The following is a 20604-nucleotide window of genomic DNA, read 5'->3' as shown; positions in this document are numbered from 1 at the left end:
GTCATCTTGGAGGTTGTGTTTGGGGTCGTTATCCTGTTGGAAAACTGCCATGAGGCCCAGTTTTCGAAGGCAGGGGATCATGCTCTGTTTCAGAATGTCACAGTACATGTTGGAATTCATGTTTCCCTCAATGAACTGCAGCTCCCCAGTGCCAGCAACACTCATGCAGCCCAAGACCATGATGCTACCACCACCATGCTTGACTGTAGGCAAGATACAGTTGTCTTGGTACTTCTCACCAGGGCGCCGCCACACATGCTGGACACCATCTGAGCCAAACAAGTTTATCTTGGTCTCGTCAGACCACAGGGCATTCCAGTAATCCATGTTTTTGGACTGCTTGTCTTCAGCAAACTGTTTGCGGGCTTTCTTGTGCGTCAGCTTCCTTCTGGGATGACGACCATGCAGACCGAGTTGATGCAGTGTGCGGCGTATGGTCTGAGCACTGACAGGCTGACCTCCCACATCTTCAACCTCTGCAGCAATGCTGGCAGCACTCATGTGTCTATTTTTTAAAGCCAACCTCTGGATATGACGCCGAACACGTGGACTCAACTTCTTTGGTCGACCCTGGCGAAGCCTGTTCCGAGTGGAACCTGTCCTGGAAAACCGCTGTATGACCTTGGCCACCATGCTGTAGCTCAGTTTCAGGGTGTTAGCAATCTTCTTATAGCCCAGGCCATCTTTGTGGAGAGCAACAATTCTATTTCTCACATCCTCAGAGAGTTCTTTGCCATGAGGTGCCATGTTGAATATCCAGTGGCCAGTATGAGAGAATTGTACCCAAAACACCAAATTTAACAGCCCTGCTCCCCATTTACACCTGGGACCTTGACACATGACACCAGGGAGGGACAACGACACATTTGGGCACAATTTGGACATGTTCACTGTGGGGTGTACTCACTTATGTTGCCAGCTATTTAGACATTAATGGCTGTGTGTTGAGTTATTTTCAGAAGACAGTAAATCTACACTGCTATACAAGCTGTACACTGACTACTCTAAGTTATATCCAAGTTTCATGTCTATAGTGTTGTCCCATGAAAAGATATAATGAAATATTTGCAGAAATGTGAGGGGTGTACTCACTTTTGTGATACACTGTATATACAGTGTATCACAAAAGTGAGTACACCCCTCACATTTCTGCAAATATTTAAGTATATCTTTTCATGGGACAACACTGACAAAATGACACTTTGACACAATGAAAAGTAGTCTGTGTGCAGCTTATATAACAGTGTAAATTTATTCTTCCCTCAAAATAACTCAATATACAGCCATTAATGTCTAAACCACCGGCAACAAAAGTGAGTACACCCCTTAGTGAAAGTTCCTGAAGTGTCAATATTTTGTGTGGCCACCATTATTTCGCAGAACTTCCTTAACTCTCCTGGGCATGGAGTTTACCAGAGCTTCACAGGTTGCCACTGGAATGCTTTTCCACTCCTCCATGACGACATCACGGAGCTGGCGGATATTCGAGACTTTGCACTCCTCCACCTTCCGCTTGAGGATGCCCCAAAGATGTTCGATTGGGTTTAGGTCTGGAGACATGCTTGGCCAGTCCATCACCTTTACCCTCAGCCTCTTCAATAAAGCAGTGGTCGTCTTAGAGGTGTGTTTGGGGTCATTATCATGCTGGAACACTGCCCTGCGACCCAGTTTCCGGAGGGAGGGGATCATGCTCTGCTCAGTATTTCACAGTACATATTGGAGTTCATGTGTCCCTCAATGAAATGTAACTCCCCAACACCTGCTGCACTCATGCAGCCCCAGACCATGGCATTCCCACCACCATGCTTGACTGTAGGCATGACACACTTATCTTTGTACTCCTCACCTGATTGCCGCCACACATGCTTGAGACCATCTGAACCAAACAAATTAATCTTGGTCTCATCAGACCATAGGACATGGTTCCAGTAATCCATGTCCTTTGTTGACATGTCTTCAGCAAACTGTTTGCGGGCTTTCTTGTGTAGAGACTTCAGAAGAGGCTTCCTTCTGGGGTGACAGCCATGCAGACCAATTTTATGTAGTGTGCGGCGTATGGTCTGAGCACTGACAGGCTGACCCCCCACCTTTTCAATCTCTGCAGCAATGCTGACAGCACTCCTGCGCCTATCTTTCAAAGACAGCAGTTGGATGTGACGCTGAGCACGTGCACTCAGCTTCTTTGGACGACCAACGCGAGGTCTGTTCTGAGTGGACCCTGCTCTTTTAAAACGCTGGATGATCTTGGCCACTGTGCTGCAGCTCAGTTTCAGGGTGTTGGCAATCTTCTTGTAGCCTTGGCCATCTTCATGTAGCGCAACAATTCGTCTTTTAAGATCCTCAGAGAGTTCTTTGCCATGAGGTGCCATGTTGGAACTTTCAGTGACCAGTATGAGAGAGTGTGAGAGCTGTACTACTAAATTGAACACACCTGCTCCCTATGCACACCTGAGACCTAGTAACACTAACAAATCACATGACATTTTGGAGGGAAAATGACAAGCAGTGCTCAATTTGGACATTTAGGGGTGTAGTCTCTTAGGGGTGTACTCACTTTTGTTGCCGGTGGTTTAGACATTAATGGCTGTATATTGAGTTATTTTGAGGTAAGAATAAATTTACACTGTTATATAAGCTGCACACAGACTACTTTTCATTGTGTCAAAGTGTCATTTTGTCAGTGTTGTCCCATGAAAAGATATACTTAAATATCTGCAGAAATGTGAGGGGTGTACTCACTTTTGTGATACACTGTATATACATGTTTTGTCTGCTCAACTTCATTCATTTCATTTGTTAATAAACATCCATTCCTGCATTTCAGGCCTGCAACACATTCCAAAAAAAGTTGGGACGGGGGCAGTTTAGGGCTAGTGATGAGGTGACAAAACTAAATAATGATGTGATTCCAAACAGGTGATTGTAATCATGGTTTGGTTTAAAAGCAGCATCCAGGAAAGGCTAAGTCAACAAATGTGTGAGAAAATGATTGAAATGTTTAAAAACAATGTACCTCAAAGAAAGATTGGAAGGGATTTGCATATTTCTCCCTCTACAGTGCATAATATCATTAAACCATTCAAGGAATCAGGAAGAATTTCAGGCCAAGGGCGCAGGCTTAAGCTGAATGCTCGTGATCTTCGATCCCTCAGACGGCGCTGCATCAAGAACCACCACTCAACAATAGCTGATATAACCACATGGGTGAGGGATTACTTTGGCAAACCTTTGTCAAGCACTACAATACAGAGTTACATGCACAAATGCCACTTAAAACCTTACTGTGCAAAAAAAGAAGCCTGATGTTAACCATGTCCAGAAGCGGCGTCGACTTCTCTGGGCTCGGAGGCATCCAGAATGGACCGTCACACAGTGGAAACGTGTATTGTGGTCAGATGAATCAGCATTGCAGGTCTTTTTTGGAAAAAATGGACGCCGTGTGCTCCGGACCAAAGACGAAAAGGACCATCCAGACTGTTATCAGGAACAAGTCCAAAAGCCAGGGTCTGTCATGGTACGGGGCTGTGTCAGTGCCCTCGGCAAAGGTCATTTACACTTCTGTGATGGCAGCATTAATGCAGAAAAGTACACTGAGATCTTAGAGCAACTTGTGCTGCCTTTAAGACGTCATCTTTTCCAGGGACGTCCATGCATCTTTCAAGACAATGCAAAACCACATGCTGCACACTTTACAAAGGCATGGCTGCGGAAGAAGAGGGTACGGGTACTGGACTGGCCTGCCTGCAGTCCTGACCTGTCCCCAATAGAGAATGTGTGGAGAATTTGGTATCCTTCACTTGGTATCCTCGGTGCTTTACCGTCCCAACTTTTTTTGGAATGTGTTGCAGACCTGAAACGCAGGAATGGATGTTTATTAATAAATTAAATGAAGTTGAGCAGATAAAACATGAAATATCCCAGGTTCATCCCGTCTGCAAGTAAATACTGTATAAGAAACTCTGATTTGGGGTTGTATTTACCTAGGAGATAATAGAAAATAACCTTATTCAACCCTAACATTGTGTTACTTAATCTTTTTACCAGTGTTTGTTTAAAAGATACCACACTTAACGTCCATTCTTTGCTGAAGTGCTCATATCCTTGTATCCTGGTGGGACGTAAATCTTCAGCTGTTACCTTATCTCTGCATGCTGGCCATGCCCTTGCAAGGCTGTTAGATGTAAACTGACCAAACACATAGAGCATGATGGATGGTGGTGGTTAAGTCATCTCGTAAGCAGCTTCCTATCAGCTCTTCTTTTTTGCAACTGACTTCCTGTAGTTTTTTTTCACTCTTTGAAATTTGGCTCAAGAATAGACATGGCTATTTGACAAAATGCTCATAAAAACCAAGGAGGAATGCACTTAGCCATTATATACTGCCTCACATAAATAATCCTTAACCTGGGGTTTATCTGACTGGTGAGGACGTGCAGGCTTGACTCACCAGCAGAACAGAATCACAGACAAATTATACAATTATTTATTGAAATAGTCTTGTTGGCACTGCAACGGGTGGATTTATGACTTCTGCTGTGAGAGGAAGCGGGCAAAGCTAATTACTCGGTTACAAAACTATTTGATAACGAAATAAAAAAATATCTACCTAAAAAATCAACAATTCATCCCCCACCCCCGCCACCCCCTTTCTAAACCAATCCAGTCCTGCTTTGGGTCATTGTCTTTCCAAAAAATAGCCTCTTTGTCCAAGTTGAAAGGAAGCCTGACCTAGCCAATAAGGCTGTAGTTTCTTTTTAATTTACCTTTATGTATTTAATAATGATTTGAACCCTCCAAGGTATGTTTGATAACTTTTAAGATAGTCTTTGATAAGGCCGCTCAGGTGGCGCCAGAGCTGGGATCTCGAATACATCGTATCGAGCGGCCACATGAACAACGATTGGCCTGTTGTTCAGATAGGGGTGGGATATTAAAGCTGGATAGGGACACTCTCATAACTAATGCAATTACGACCTCTGCTGGCTGATTGATGGCACCTGCACAGAGACGGGAAAAGAGTGCTGTCAGGGTGTGTCTCTCCGTACACAGTGCTGCTCCGCACTGCACTCGTCAAAGTGTGGGTGACGAGATGCATACGGCATGCTGCCCACGTGTCGGAGGGGGCGTGGGTTAGCTTCGTTCTCCTCAATCAGAGCGGGGATCGGCATTGGTGGAGAGACAGCATGACGCAATCGAGCAATTGGACGCTCTAAAAGGGGGAAAAAAGGGGAGAAAATGCATAAACAACATTTTTATATATATAAAAAAGATGGTCTTTGATCTGTCCTGACAAATATAGTATAGGACCCACTGTAACCCTCATCAGGACAAGTAATCTCTAAATTTATGAGAGAATAAAAAAAGTGGATCCTTTTTTATCTCATATATTTGATCTAAATTATTATTGCTGGTGTTGTTGTTCCAGTTTTCTATAAATTTTGGCCCAAAAGCTACAAGACAAATCATTAAAGAAAATAGTATACTGGTGCAATCTTCCAAGAATGCACAATACAAAACAGAAATTAATCTTTCTTTTTATTTTAGTGCATGTAGCAGCAATTAAAAAAAAATGGGGTTGTTTTTGACACATATACACTGAAAATAACACAAATATAATAAAACGTGACTGATTGTACTAAAACAAGCCAGGAATTTCATTAGTGGAGAGAATTTATGAGAAGTAATAATTAAGAGAAGTTTAGTGTTTCTGTGTCATAATTTTAATACATTGTCACATTTTTTTTTCAACGATAAGCGTTTTAGACTCTCTCAAAAAAAAAGCTGATTCTTACAATCTCAGCACACCGAGCTATAACACAAGTTTAAAAGTGAAACAGTGAGGGAGAACTCAGCTAAACAAAGATACATGTGGAGCTTTCAGAGTGGATTTGACAGAATGCCGATTCGTCTCATATTCGCACTTTGATGACATCAAAGCGCTGAACAAAGCAGCTGTTTATTGTTAATTTTAAATTAAACAAATCGTTTAAAAAAAAAAAGCTAAACACATTGAGTTTAAGGTAAATATTGAGTTTAAGGGTACATTTACATTTACATTTTCAGCATTTAGCAGACGCCTTTATCCAAAGCGACTTACATTACAGTTACAGTATACAGTCTGAGCAATTGAGGGTTAAGGGCCTTGCTCAAGGGCTCAACAGCAGCAACCTGTCAGTGAAGGGGCTTGAACCAGCGACCCTCTAGGCTACACCTGGTACAAATTTCTCGACTAAGGGCACTGAGTTTAGGGGACGTCGAGTTACAGGGTACCACTGTACTACAATTCTTAATGGAAATAATTAAGCAAAAAAAAACAACAACGACGACAAAATGGTTGTAAAAAAACATTGTGTCTTTTTTTTTGTAGTTTTTCTTCTAATTAAACGGACATGCTATAAAAAAATAAGGAAAAACAAAATGTCAAAGTACCAGGCTTATTAACGTTCAATTCATTTTAATTTCCACCTTCTATTGTTCTCTGTGCAGCTCTGAAATGGTTGCGTTTCTTTAAAACTGGTAATGGGTGACATTAAAAGAATTCAGAGTTATTAGGCTATAATGATTAGACTGTCTCAAATGAGACTGAGAGGGGTCGAGACCGTTCTAAAGAAGGGTAATGATAAAAAAAAAAAGCACTCCCTTCTGAAATCATTTTTGATTAGACAAGCAAAATGGTGACCCTTTTACAAAATAGAAGCTGAGGATACAATAAAGCACGGGCACAAATTGTTCCTATTATTTTTTGTTGAGGCATTAAATAGAAAGAAATTCCCAGATGAATGGTAATTCTCACTGCCTTAAAACTAATGGCTTTCTTTAGTTTGTCAATCACCATAAATAATCAGGGACTACATTTATACTACAATTCCAAAATCAGAAAAAGTTGGGACAGCATGAAAAATGCAAATACAGTGGAACCTATTTTTCCCATAAGAAATAATGTAAATAGAATTAATCCGTGCCAGACCTCCCAAACCACCACCTCACCTAACCTTTCTAATGTCTAAATGGTCTTTTTTGTTATAGATACAAGTAAATTTTCCCTTCAATCTTTAATTATAAAAGACATTCCTGTAATAAACAATAATAAACCCACAATACACAGTAGTACTGTAATGGACATAAAAACACACATGACATTTCAGTACAGTATGTGTGCTTCACTATACACCATAATACATTTCCTTCTTTTTTATAAAATGTATCTACCAGAAACAACAATAACTCTCATATTTCTCTATTATTTCCTTCTTTATTTCAATAGTGTTGTATTTTGTAGGTGTAATTGCACGAAAGAAAGAATACTTTACTGAGCTAAATTCCTTCTTCTCTCTCACTAACTGTCCCCTCTGTCTGATACACAGTGACAGCTACTGGCAGGAGTAATTATACAACAGTAATAGATTTTTTCATTTTTCAACACTAGGCTTCTCTGCACATTCTTTGGGGACATTTTAATATTGAATTTTACAAAATATAAAGAAAACACCGGAAAAACACCGTCCGCTGTCCGAATGTTCGCTCACTGTGTATATACTTATATACAGTGTATCACAAAAGTGAGTACACCCCTCACATTTCTGCAAATATTTCATTATATCTTTTCATGGGACAACACTATAGACATGAAACTTGGATATAACTTAGAGTAGTCAGTGTACAGCTTGTATAGCAGTGTAGATTTACTGTCTACTGAAAATAACTCAACACACAGCCATTAATGTCTAAATAGCTGGCAACATAAGTGAGTACACCCCACAGTGAACATGTCCAAATTGTGCCCAAATGTGTCGTTGTCCCTCCCTGGTGTCATGTGTCAAGGTCCCAGGTGTAAATGGGGAGCAGGGCTGTTAAATTTGGTGTTTTGGGTACAATTATCTCATACTGGCCACTGGATATTCAACATGGCACCTCATGGCAAAGAACTCTCTGAGGATGTGAGAAATAGAATTGTTGCTCTCCACAAAGATGGCCTGGGCTATAAGAAGATTGCTAACACCCTGAAACTGAGCTACAGCATGGTGGCCAAGGTCATACAGCGGTTTTCCAGGACAGGTTCCACTCGGAACAGGCTTCGCCAGGGTCGACCAAAGAAGTCGAGTCCACGTGTTCGGCGTCATATCCAGAGGTTGGCTTTAAAAAATAGACACATGAGTGCTGCCAGCATTGCTGCAGAGGTTGAAGATGTGGGAGGTCAGCCTGTCAGTGCTCAGACCATACGCCGCACACTGCATCAACTAGGTCTGCATGGTCGTCATCCCAGAAGGAAGCTGACGCACAAGAAAGCCCACAAACAGTTTGCTGAAGACAAGCAGTCCAAGAACATGGATTACTGGAATGCCCTGTGGTCTGACGAGACCAAGATAAACTTGTTTGGCTCAGATGGTGTCCAGCATGTTTGGCGGCGCCCTGGTGAGAAGTACCAAGACAACTGTATCTTGCCTACAGTCAAGCATGGTGGTGGTAGCATCATGGTCTTGGGCTGCATGAGTGTTGCTGGCACTGGGGAGCTGCAGTTCATTGAGGGAAACATGAATTCCAACATGTACTGTGACATTCTGAAACAGAGCATGATCCCCTCCCTTCGAAAACTGGTGATGGACTAAACCCAATTGAGCACCTGTGGCGCATCCTCAAGTGGAAGGTGGAGGAGTTCAAGGTGTCTAACATCCACCAGCTCCGTGATGTCATCATGGAGGAGTGGAAGAGGATTCCAGTAGCAACCTGTGCAGCATTGGTGAATTCCATGCCCAGGAGGGTTAAGGCAGTGCTGGATAATAATGGTGGTCACACAAAATATTGACACTTTGGGCACAATTTGGACATGTTCACTGTGGGGTGTACTCACTTATGTTGCCAGCCATTTAGACATTAATGGCTGTGTGTTGAGTTATTTTCAGAAGACAGTAAATCTACACTGCTATACAAGTTGTACACTGACTACTCTAAGTTATATCCAAGTTTTATTTCTATAGTGTTGTCCCATGAAAAGATATAATCAAATATTTGCAGAAATGTGAGGGGTGTACTCACTTTTGTGATACACTGTATATACAGTGTATCATGGATAATCATGCCAGTCTACACTTAGATCATCTCGTTTTTTATTTAATCGTATTGCTTTTACACCTCTCACCTATTTTTTAATTTTAAGTGTAATTTGAATACATTTACAGTCATGGCTTTTGTGTTTCTGGTATTTTAAAATTGTAAAATAATAAACCACAATAATAAAATTGTAAACCACCAAAATAATACCTGCTCTGTGGTGGTCCTGTGGGGGTCCTGACCATTGAAGAACAGAGTGAAAGCAGGCTAACAAAGCATGTAGAGAAACACATGGAAGACAATCAGTAATTGTAGAACTACACATTGCTTCTATATGGTAAGTGGAGCTGATAAAATGGACAGTGAGTGTAGAAACAAGGAGGTGGTTTTAATGTTATAGCTGATAAGTATATATTTGCCTGTTGAGCCAAGCCATTTTTGTTTAGCCTAGTTGTCCTGCTTACTTAAAGCTGTCTATCAGCCATTTCTCTTGGGATTTGGAAACAGGCTTTGGGTTACAGCACCCCCACCCCCAGCTGCTGTCTGGGGTGCCCTTAACTGTTTTACCCCCTAGCCTCTCTCAATCAGACAAGTCTCTGTTTCAATCAGGAGGCTCGAATCTGCTTTTGCTGCTGCTGCTCTGATTCATTTGGCCAATTCTTTCTCCATTTTCAATAGGGATGTAACAATGTACCACAAGACAGTTAAAAATTGATTCACATGTGTAACGATTCAAACTGATTTACATGTATAATGAACTGATATTCACTTTAAACAGCAGAGGGCACTGGCGCTATTCACCTCGCCTGGTTGACGTCACTAGAGGGTTGCCAGGTTCGGAATTTTCCAACCAAATGTATTTATGTGAGAATACTTTCTTTATTTGTATTATTTATTTATTTATTTATTTATTTATTTAATGTGGGATTTATTTCATTTCAGATTGTTTTGCATAGTTTGTACCTACCTAAAAAATAAAAGGGCATTCATTATTTAGATAAATAAAAGATAAGCACAAATACACTATTTTATTATTAATTTGTCTTTCAATTTCATTTTGTTTAAAAAAATCAGGAAAAAATCGTATCGTGAACCCAGTATCGTGAATCGCATCGCATCGTGGGTAGAGTGTATCGTTACATCCATAATTTTCAATATAACAATTGTTATTCCACATTAGGCTTTCTTAAGTTTGTCAATCACCATAAATAACCAGGGACTACATTTATACTACAACCCCAAATCAGAAAAAGTTGGGACAGCATGAAAAAAGCAAATAATAAAAAATAATTTACTTTTTTATTATTTTTTAAAATAATACTTTTATTTTATTGCAGACAGGATGAACCTGAGATATTTCATGTTCTGTCTGGTCAACGTCACTTCATTTATTAATAAACATCAATTCCTGCAACGTAGGCATTCCTTTTCACCACACTTAAAAGACGTTTTGGCACCGAGGATACCAAGCGATTTAGTGTTTCGGGTTTTATTTTGTCCCATTCTTCCTGCAAACACGTCTTAAGATGTGCAACAGTACGGGGTCGTCGTTGTCGCATTATTCATTTCAAAATTCTCCACACATTCTCTATTGGGAACACTGAAATTCTTCCGGATTTTTTGAATCGGTTAATGATATTATTCACTGTAGAGGGAAAAATATGCAAATCCCTTCCAATCTTTCTTTGAGGTACATTGCTTTTAAACATTTCACCTCTGGCCATCTTTGCTCATTAAAGACTTTCCTGGATGCTGCTTCTGTACCAAACTATGATTACCATTTACTGTAATTGAGTAGTTTTTTTGTGTACTTGTACTTTTTAAAGTAGATCTTACAGCCTGTAATTTTACTTTTACTTATGTATGTTTTGTAGTAAGAATTGTAATTTGCTACATTTTAAATAACATCCGTTACTGAGCAAAAAAAAATACTTAAGTAAAAATTCATTAAAGCAGTAGTACTTTTACTTGAGTACAATATTTTAGTACTCTTTCCACCTCTGATGATTACCATGATCTATTTGGAATCATGTCATTATTTAGTTTTTTTCACCTCATTACTAGCCCTAAATTGCCCCCGTGCCAACTTTTGTTTGGAATGTGTTGCAGGCCTGAAATGCAGGAATGGATGTACTGTATATTAACAAATGAAATGAAGTCGAGCAGACAAAACATCTGTCTGCAAGTAAATGTAAGGAACTGTGCATTTTTATTTGATGTGCATTTTCCATACTGTCTCAACTTTTTCTGATTTGGGGTTGTATTTATTTATTAATCTTATCTCATGACATTATTCAATTATTACATATGACATTTACATTACATTACATTTTCAGCATTTAGCAGCACTTTTTTCCAAAGCGACTTACATTACATTGTCTAAGCAATTGAGGGTTAAGGACCTTGCTCAAGGGCCCAACAGTGGCAACCTGGCAGTGGTGGGGCTTGAACCAGCGACCTTTTGATTACTAGTCCAGTATCTTACCCGCTAGGCTACAACTGCCCTATGTATTATTATTATGTATTATTATTATGTATTATTTCTTTGTTTATTTATTCTAGGACATTGCATTTTACAATTCTGTGTTACAATATAAGAGGAATCAGTAGTATGAGCGGTACCCATTTGTACGTAAAGGGGGTCTTTTTTACACCCTCCTCCTTTTTTGGAACAGAAAACTAGTGCCTGTTGTCTGTCAATCAATAACAGCCTGGAATACCACGCACACCCTCTATTATCCCGCCCCATTGTGCTAAACCACGCCCACGGACCGGTCCCAACCCCGCCCACTCTCCCCCCTCCTCTATGCTAATTGCGGGTCTGGCACAGAGAGCGCGCGCCGGCTCGGGCTTTGTTAGTGCTGTTGGTGTTTCTGTAGTGAAGCGGTGCGGAGCGCAGCGCAAAAGCGCGTTAAAATAATAAAAGTATTAATAAAAATACGCAATAAAGACACGCAAACAGGGCTGCTGGATAGGAAAGGGAGCCGGCTGAAAGTTTGGGTGAGTTTATTTTGCTATTGTTGGGCTGTTTCTGTTGCGCTTTTATTATAAGCTGTGGTTGTGGTTTGGTTCTGCAACCGCTTCTGCTTTTATATTACAATTGAATTCATACAACGATGGTGTTTAACAGTTTAAAACTCTCTTTACTCGGTTTAAATAACTGCTTTTTTTGACAACTGGTATTTAAAGTGGAATAAAACAAACAAACCATCATCCATTGTTAAGTAATGTCCAGTTTTTCAGCATTACGCTATATGTAAACACTTCTAACAACAACAAAGCTATACTGTGTAATGTACTGGGGTGGCACGGTGGCTTGGTGGGTAGCACTGTCCCCTCACAGCAAGAAGGTCCTGGGTTCGATCCCCAGGTGGGGCGGTCAGGGTCCTCTCTGTGTGGAGTTTGCATGTTCTCCCCGGGTCTGCGTGGGTTTCCTCCCACAGTCCAAAAACACTTATTATTTTGAGTTTTGTGTTTACACAGATAACTGCTATTTTCTCAACGTCTATTTTTACATTAATGCATTAACATTTTATATAATTGTTATATTTTGAATTATATGATTCGTTTAAAATTATGTAAATTATTTATATTGCATATTCTCCAAAAGAAAGAATCTACTGGACTACTAAGAAGGTCCTGGGTTCGATCCCCAGACGGGGCGGTCCGGGTCCTTTCTGCATGTTCTCCCCGGGTCTGCATGGGTTTCCTCTGGGTGCTCCGGTTTCCTCCCACAGTCCAAAAACATGCAGCCAGGCTAATTGGAGACACTGAATCGTCCTATAGGCACCTAGCTGCTAAGATGCATAAACCAGTGCATTGTGTGTTTATATTGATAACTGCTATTTTCCCAACATCTATTTTTACATTAATGCATTAACATTTTATATAATTGTTATATTTTTAATTATATGGTTCGTTTAAAATTATGTAAATTATTTATATTGCATATTCTCTTAAAGAATGAATCTACTGGTATTGCAAAAAAGTATTAAATAATGAATAAACATAAATAATTATACTGGCTTGGTGACTAAGTGGGTAGCACTGTCGCCTCACGGCAAGAAGGTCCTGGGTTCCATCCCCAGACGGGGCGGTCCGGGTCCTTTCTGTGTGGAGTTTGCATGTTCTCCCCGGGTCTGCATGGGTTTCCTCCGGGTGCTCCGGTTTCCTCCCACAGTCCAAAAACACTTATTATTTTGAGTTTTGTGTTTACACAGATAACTGCTATTTTCCCAACATCTATTTTTACATTAATGCATTAACATTTTATATAATTGTTATATTTTTAATTATATGGTTCGTTTAAAATGATGTAAATTATTTATAGTGCATATTCTCTAAAAGAATGAATCTACTGGCATTGCAAAAAAAGTATTAAATAATGAATAAATATAAATAATTATACTGGCTTGGTGGCTAAGTGGGTAGCACTGTCACCTCACAGCAAGAATTTCCTGGGTTCCATCCCCGGGCGGGGCGGTCCGGGTCCTTTCTGTGTGGAGTTTGCATGTTCTCCCTGGGTCCGCGTGGGTTTCCTCTGGGTGCTCCGATTTCCTCCCACAGTCCAAAAACATGCAGTCAGGTTAATTGGAGACAATGACCCCTGACGGGAGCAGCCGAGGACATTGACTGTGTAATGTATTGGCACTTTTATTATTGAGTTTTGTGTTTATATTGATAACTGCTATTTCCTCAACTATTAACAATTTTTACATTAATGCATTTGATATAATTGTTATATTTTTAATTATATGGTTCGTTTAAGATGATGTAAATTATTTTATATAGCATATTCTCTAAAAGAATGAATCTACTGACATTGTTAAAAAGTATTAAAGCCCGGTTTCCTCCCACAGTCCAAAGACATGCAAGTGAGGTGAATTGGAGATACTAAATTGTCCATGACTGTGTTCGATACATAACCTTGTGAACTGATGATTCTTGTGTAATGAGTAACTACTGAATGTAACCAAAAAGTGTAAAACAGCCGCTCAGGTGGCATAGCGGTAAAAAGTACACTAGCACACAAGCACACAGTTGGGGTTTCGAATTCATCATATCAAATCTCAGCTCTGCCTTTCTGACTGGGCTGGGCAGCTGCATGAACAAGGATTGGCTGTTGTTCATAGGGGTAAAAAAGTCGGACCATAGGTCCTCATAACTGGTGCAACTGCGGCCCCTGCTGGCTGACTGATGGCGCCTGCACAGGGCTGAGGAATAATGCTGATGGGGGTGTGGCCCTCCGTACACAGTGCCCGTCAAGTGTATGAACTCGACTCGTGCAGGTGAAAAATGCAGTCTGTACTGACTGTACGTTGATAGGCATCCTCAGTCAGCGGTGAAGGGTCGAATCAGTATAGAGGACATAATCAGGGTAATTGGACACAACTAGATTAGGGGAAAAAAATAGTATAACACAGCGTTAAAATCCTAACAAACAAACAAATAAAAGAAATGGCTCTAAAACTGAACAGCAACTCCTTATAACAAGACTGATGTGACACAGCCAGACAAAATTAAGACGCAAAATAAACAAATGTCAACATAATTCTGTGCCTGTTTAGTATTTTCATGCACATCTGTTTTTGCTTCTGCATTAGTGACTGCGACAGATACATTTAATAAAATACGAAGTGTGATCGAACTTATCCATTCATAGCAGTGTAACAGAGCTCCTCTATAAGGGGTTGGGAATCTGATGTCACATGGTCAGAATCACTGCCTCCAGTAACAATCTAAAAAAAAAAACACAAGGCATTTAGTTTACCCATCATACAGTTTAGAATTGAAAGCCTTAGGACTTAAGACAAGCTGATCATGCATCCATCTACATTATGAACAGCACTGCATCTAAATGACACGACTTATATTTCAATAATAATGAGAGAACACTAAAATGTGTTGCTAAAATACCTGTAGTTGAATCATTGTTGGAGCACAGCTGGTAGGATTGTGAATTTGTTGATCCTGCACACATCAACCCATCTATAAATTCAGCTTAATCCTCTAGTGTGGTTTTTTCACCAATTTTCTCACCAATTCAGTCATTTCCAATTCCTTTGTTGTATTACCCCCTCAAAGTCTCGTGCAGTCACTGCGTGCTTCTCCGGCAGGGTCTCGCAGAGAGTCACGCCAACAAAACCCTGTTGACCTCGGACAAAGCCCCTTGTGTCTTTTGGAAGCCCGGCTAGGATGGCAGAACCACAGTGGGCTCAAGATCTCAGCAGTTGTGGGCTAGCGTATTAGACCCCCGAACCACCTGTGCACTCTAGATGATGTTTTAAAAATGATAATGTATATACGTATATGAACGCAGTAAATGACGCTAGCCTGTTAATGCCGGAAACCTGGTTTAAAATCCCCAGTGGTGCTATCGGCCGGCCGGGTGCTTACATACAGACACGATTGACTGTGTCTGCGCCAGAGTCACGAGTCTTTAGGCTAGAGTCCAAGTCAAGTCACGAGTCAATATAATATACACAAAACATATATCAGAAATGTAGCATAGAAATAAACAAATAATAACAAAGTTCAGATAAAAAACAACAACAGATTAGCGACTGTATTTTGCCGTTTTACTTCGTGCCTTTACTTTCCTAGGTACCAGTTAAAAGCTTAAACTGACGTTTTGTTTTCATTGCAAATTACGGCACAGCAGCCAAGATCCAAAACACAGCAAAAAAATCATGACCACTGCTTACCTTAGCTTATGTTCTTCCAGATGCTATCAAATTTATAAGCGTGTGTCCCATTAGGAATATAATCCGTTATTTTGTAAATGTGCTTATAATTAAAAACCTCCAAACTTGTCCCGGTTGTAAAGTAAGACACGAACCCGTTAGAAAGCCAGTCAAGCGTTTCATTGACACGTCATCTGTGTGACGCTGCAAACTGAATAAATGCAAATAACAAGCATTTCTTACAAAAAATTAAAATCAGAAAGCGGTTCTTACAATCATTAGCGCCAATTCTGTAGGAGTGTTCCATTCACATTATCTGTTACTGTGAAGTGCACTACGAAGAGCGACGCTTCATCACTACGCCGGAAGCTGGCTGGAACGTTTAGCCGTTGAGTGCGTTGCGGGTTAAGACGGCCGGAGCGTTATTAGAGAGCAGAAAATGACACGATCAGAATGATGTCGGATCATATATATATAAAATTGTCACACGTAACTAATGTCAGTCATTTTTTGCGAGTCACGAGTCGAGTCCGAGTCATTTGAAACGAGTCAGAGTCGAGTCTGAAGTCGCTCGCAGGGGATGGCTGAGGCCCCAAGATGGATTGGCATCCTGTCTGGGGGGTGTACAACAGTCTAAAATCACAACGTTATTTATTCCTAAACATAAAAATAAAGACAAATCTAGAAGGCATAATTATAATTATTCCTGTTTTAGTTAAATAGATTTTAATATATTTTAATCAGGATTTTAAGTCTTTGACAGACATCTCTTAATTAAAATAAGATAGGATAAACATTTTATTATTCCACAATTATTATTATTATTATTATTTGGTAGGCTCCTGGAGCCTTTCTGAGATTTGATATCTTGAACATATTGCCTTGTTCGGTTTAATCCCGCAAACCAGGGGCACCCCATATCCCCCCTTTATTCACAACATGTGGTTTCAGTTCTCCCCGGGCTGGCACAGTTCTCAGGTTGGGTTAAGTGGGAGTTCTATAAAACAGACATAGATTGTCCTAATCAGCCTAGTCTTGCTCCGATGCATCCCTCCCCCATCAACGAGTACCCAAAAACCCCTCAGGGCCAACGTTGGGCTGATGCTGGCTCAGTGCCTGGCTATCTTCGGGCTCACTCGTGACCAAGAGGTCAGTGGGTCATTCGGCGAGTGGACTGATCGTCTTCAGATGTTTCAGCGATTGAGATTGAGGTGATTAATGAAACAGAAATAGGATCTGTACTGAAAGCCTGGTGTTTGTGCACTAAAGGCATTTCTTGTGCGCTCAGGTTTAGTCTGTGGGAAGATTTTCAAATCGCATTTCTGTGCAGCGCAAATGAAATAGAAACCACCGAGAGTCAGAATGAGAAATAGCTCTGAAACAGATTGTTGATGCCGAGTTATGCGGTACTGGTGGAATCTGGCGCAGTAGTGCAGCATATAATGAAATTTCATCATTACTGTCATCAATTTGTTCAAGTTAAATAAATGTTTTAGACTGGTTGGAGTCATTGTGATTCCAGAGCGTATCTCATGAATGCATAGCAGCAATACTCTGAAAAGAGGGCCATTCCAAAGTGCCAGAGATGTTCACAAGTCACAAAATACGAGGCCGAGTCAAGTCACGGGTCTTTAGGCTAGAGTCCGAGTCAAGTCACGAGTCATTATAATATACACAAAACATATATTGGAAATGTAGCATAGAAATAAACAAATAATATGTAAGTTCAGATAAAAAAACAACAACAGATTAGCGACTGTATTTTGCCGTTTTACTTAGTGCCTTTACTTTCCTAGTCATTGTGCAAATGAATGTAATTTCCCTAACAAGAAGGTACCAGTTAAAAGCTTAAAGTGATACATTTTGTTTTTATTGCAAAACAAAAGTGCGCGATAAATCACGGCCAAAATCCGAAACAAAATCATAACCACTGCTTACCTGAGCTTATGTTCTTCCAGACGCTACTACATTTATAAGCGCGTGTCCCATTAGGAATACAATACGTTATTTTGTAAATTATGCCGGTTGTGAAGTAAAACACTAACTCGTTAGAAAGGCAATCAAGGGGCGCCCAGATTCGAGGCTCGGTGTTGCCACCGGTCGACTGGGCGCCATCTGGCCGGCATAATTGGCAGTGCCTGCAGCAGATACTAATTGGCCACCGTATCTGCAGGATGGGGACGGGCTATATGTGGGTGGGTGGGTCTTCATACGCTGTGTAAGGACCCTGATCGACAGAAGAGAAGCCCGTGCAGGAAGCACGGACATGTGTAAAGAAGGCGTGGGCAGTGGCGTGCTCTCCTTGGATGCAAATCTGGAGTCTGTCAGCAGCGGAAGACAAATTGGATGCGCTAAATCGGGAGGAAAAATGGGGAGAAAAATGCATTAAAAAAAAAGCCAATCAAGCGTTTCATTGACATCATCTGTGTGACGCAAACTGAATAAATGCAAATAACAGCATTTATTCCTAATAATTTAAATCAGAAGGTCTGATTGGTTCAGAAAGCGGTTTTTCAACCATTAGCACCAATTCTGTAGGAGCGTTCCATTCACCCCAGTTGTTCCTGTGAAGTGCACTACGTAGGGTATTCCACCATTTTAAGTGCGATTCCAATCCAAAGGTAATGAAATGTTCAAATGAAGTGAACTTTAAACTGTGTAGGGAGTAGGGAGCGACGCTTCATCACTACACCGGAAGCTGGCTGGAACATTTACTCATTGCGTGCGTTGCGGGTTAAGATGGCCGGAGCGTTATTAGAGAGCAGAATATTTATAATATATATATAATTGTCTAGCGACTCTTGTTGTTCACGAGTCATTTTTTTGCAAGTCATGAGTCAAGTCCGAGTCATTTGAAACAAGTCCGAGTCGAGTCTGAAGTCGCTGTGTGTGCGACTTACGTGCGGACCCATCTCTGCAAAGTGCAAGACATATTTTTTTTGGTAGATTTGTGCTTTTTCCATTCCATGGTAACCTCAGTCCATATGGTACGCATTCAAATCCAACTCCATCAGCACCCTGTAGTAGTAGGAGTCTGCTGAAGGTGGGACGCTCATAGCAAACCCAGACATCCCGGAAGTTCCGGGAGTCTCCCTCATATACATAGCGGCTCCCTGATGCCCGCAAGTCAGATAAAATCTCCCGGAATCTAGAACGAGCGGCCAAGAGCGCGCACACGCAGGCGACACAGACTTTTTTCCCGATCGCGTATTAAATCCGTTATCTGATATACAATCTAGCGCACTGTGTAGGGAACACAAATCAATTGTATAATATACTGGGTGTGTTCGAAAACCTAGGGAGCTGCCTTGCTGTCTTACTGTCTACATAGGCAGCTGCCTCAGTAGAGAGATAAGTCAATGACTTATAAGTCAGGTTATTCGAACGCGCTACTTAGATAGCGCTTCCATCGGGTTTCGCGTTTAGCATTTAGCATCTTGCCCTTAAAACCAATTAACTGAGGTAGCACAGCACGCTAACGTCAATATAGCATCACCCTTCATGTACCCATAACGGTTACATTTCCTGACAAGCTCGAACTTGCAAATAAAAATCGGTAATATTTTATTTACGTTTGAAAATAACTCCATTCGTTTCTCCGCTCCGTCAGCCTTGTTTATTTTTCTGTGAGAGAAGAGCACCCGACCCGCAATGAATTCTGGGATTGCCTTGATCACTAAGGCAGCGTCGGATGCTCACTCGTTCTTGAGCCAAAATAACATTGAAATATTAAGATGCCTCAGTAGTGAGGATATTAAGGCATCTAGGATTTTGAACAACCTCCTTCTCGGGAGCGCGCACAGGATGACGTAAAATGCTGCCTATGTAGAGAGCTCCCTAGCTTTTCGAACACACCCACTGTCTAGTGCACTATGTAGGGACATAAATCCGTTATCTGATATACAATTTAGTGCACCATGTAGGGAACATAATTAATTATGTGATACACTATCTAGTGCACTATGTAAGAAACACAAATCATCATCTAGTTATACTTTCTAGTGCACTATGTAGTGAACATGAATGCGATATCTAATACACTATCTAGTGCACTATGTAGGGAACATAAATCTGTCATCTGATATACAATCTAGTACACTGTGTAGGGAACATAAACCAATTGTCTAATTCACTATCTAGTGCACTACGTAGGGAACATAAATTCATATCTAAAATACCATCTAGTGCACTATGTAGGGTACCTAAATCCGTTAACTAATACGCTACCTAAAGCATTATGTAAGAAACATAAGTCTATTATCTAGTACACTATTTAGTGCACTAAGTAAGGAACATAAATTCTTTTCTAATATACCATCTAGTGCACTATGTAGGGAATCTAAATCCATTAACTAATATGCTACCTAAAGCATTATGTAAGAAACATAAGTCTATTATCTAGTGCACTAAGTAAGGAACATAAATTATTTTCTAATATACAATCTAGTGCACTATGTAGGGAACATAAATCTATTATCTTTCATACCAGCTAGTGCACTATGTAGTACACATTAATGTGTTTGTGACGCAAACAGTTAGCTTAGTAGCTCAGTTAGCAGCTCCTAAAAGTTCAGTTATCACCCATATCCTTTGGTGGGCTTGGAGGGTCGGGGTCGAGGTCCGGGGTTACCTCCCTGAAATGAGTTTTTGCCACTTGGGATGTCTGCAAACCTGCAACAGTAACTGTAAACGATTGCCCCGCTGCTATTGTTGTGGGCTTAACTGTCTGTATCCCTGTTTAATTTGGGGTTTTTAAAATAGGTTTTAGAATGGCACTTGTGTTGTCTCACTCCAGTGGAGGTTCTGGAATGATTGCATCTGAAAAATTAATGGTCTGCACTTTTTTTCACACTCCACCCATACAGCCCACTCT

At 40.7% G+C, this 20604-nt stretch overlaps 1 protein-coding gene across 1 annotated transcript in view; it reads left to right on the top strand.

Moving 5' to 3' along the window:
* The window catches only part of scml2 (Scm polycomb group protein like 2), a 54325-nt gene that overhangs the window by 7324 nt on the left and 26397 nt on the right, over positions 1-20604 (top strand). The gene's annotated exons all lie outside the window — the stretch shown is intronic.

Source organism: Trichomycterus rosablanca, chromosome 27 (assembly GCF_030014385.1).
Source record: "Trichomycterus rosablanca isolate fTriRos1 chromosome 27, fTriRos1.hap1, whole genome shotgun sequence".
In the NCBI taxonomy this organism is placed as follows: Eukaryota; Metazoa; Chordata; class Actinopteri; order Siluriformes; family Trichomycteridae; genus Trichomycterus; species Trichomycterus rosablanca.
The sequence above is the reverse complement of the archived record's forward strand: the minus strand, read 5'-3'. Positions and strand labels throughout refer to the sequence as shown.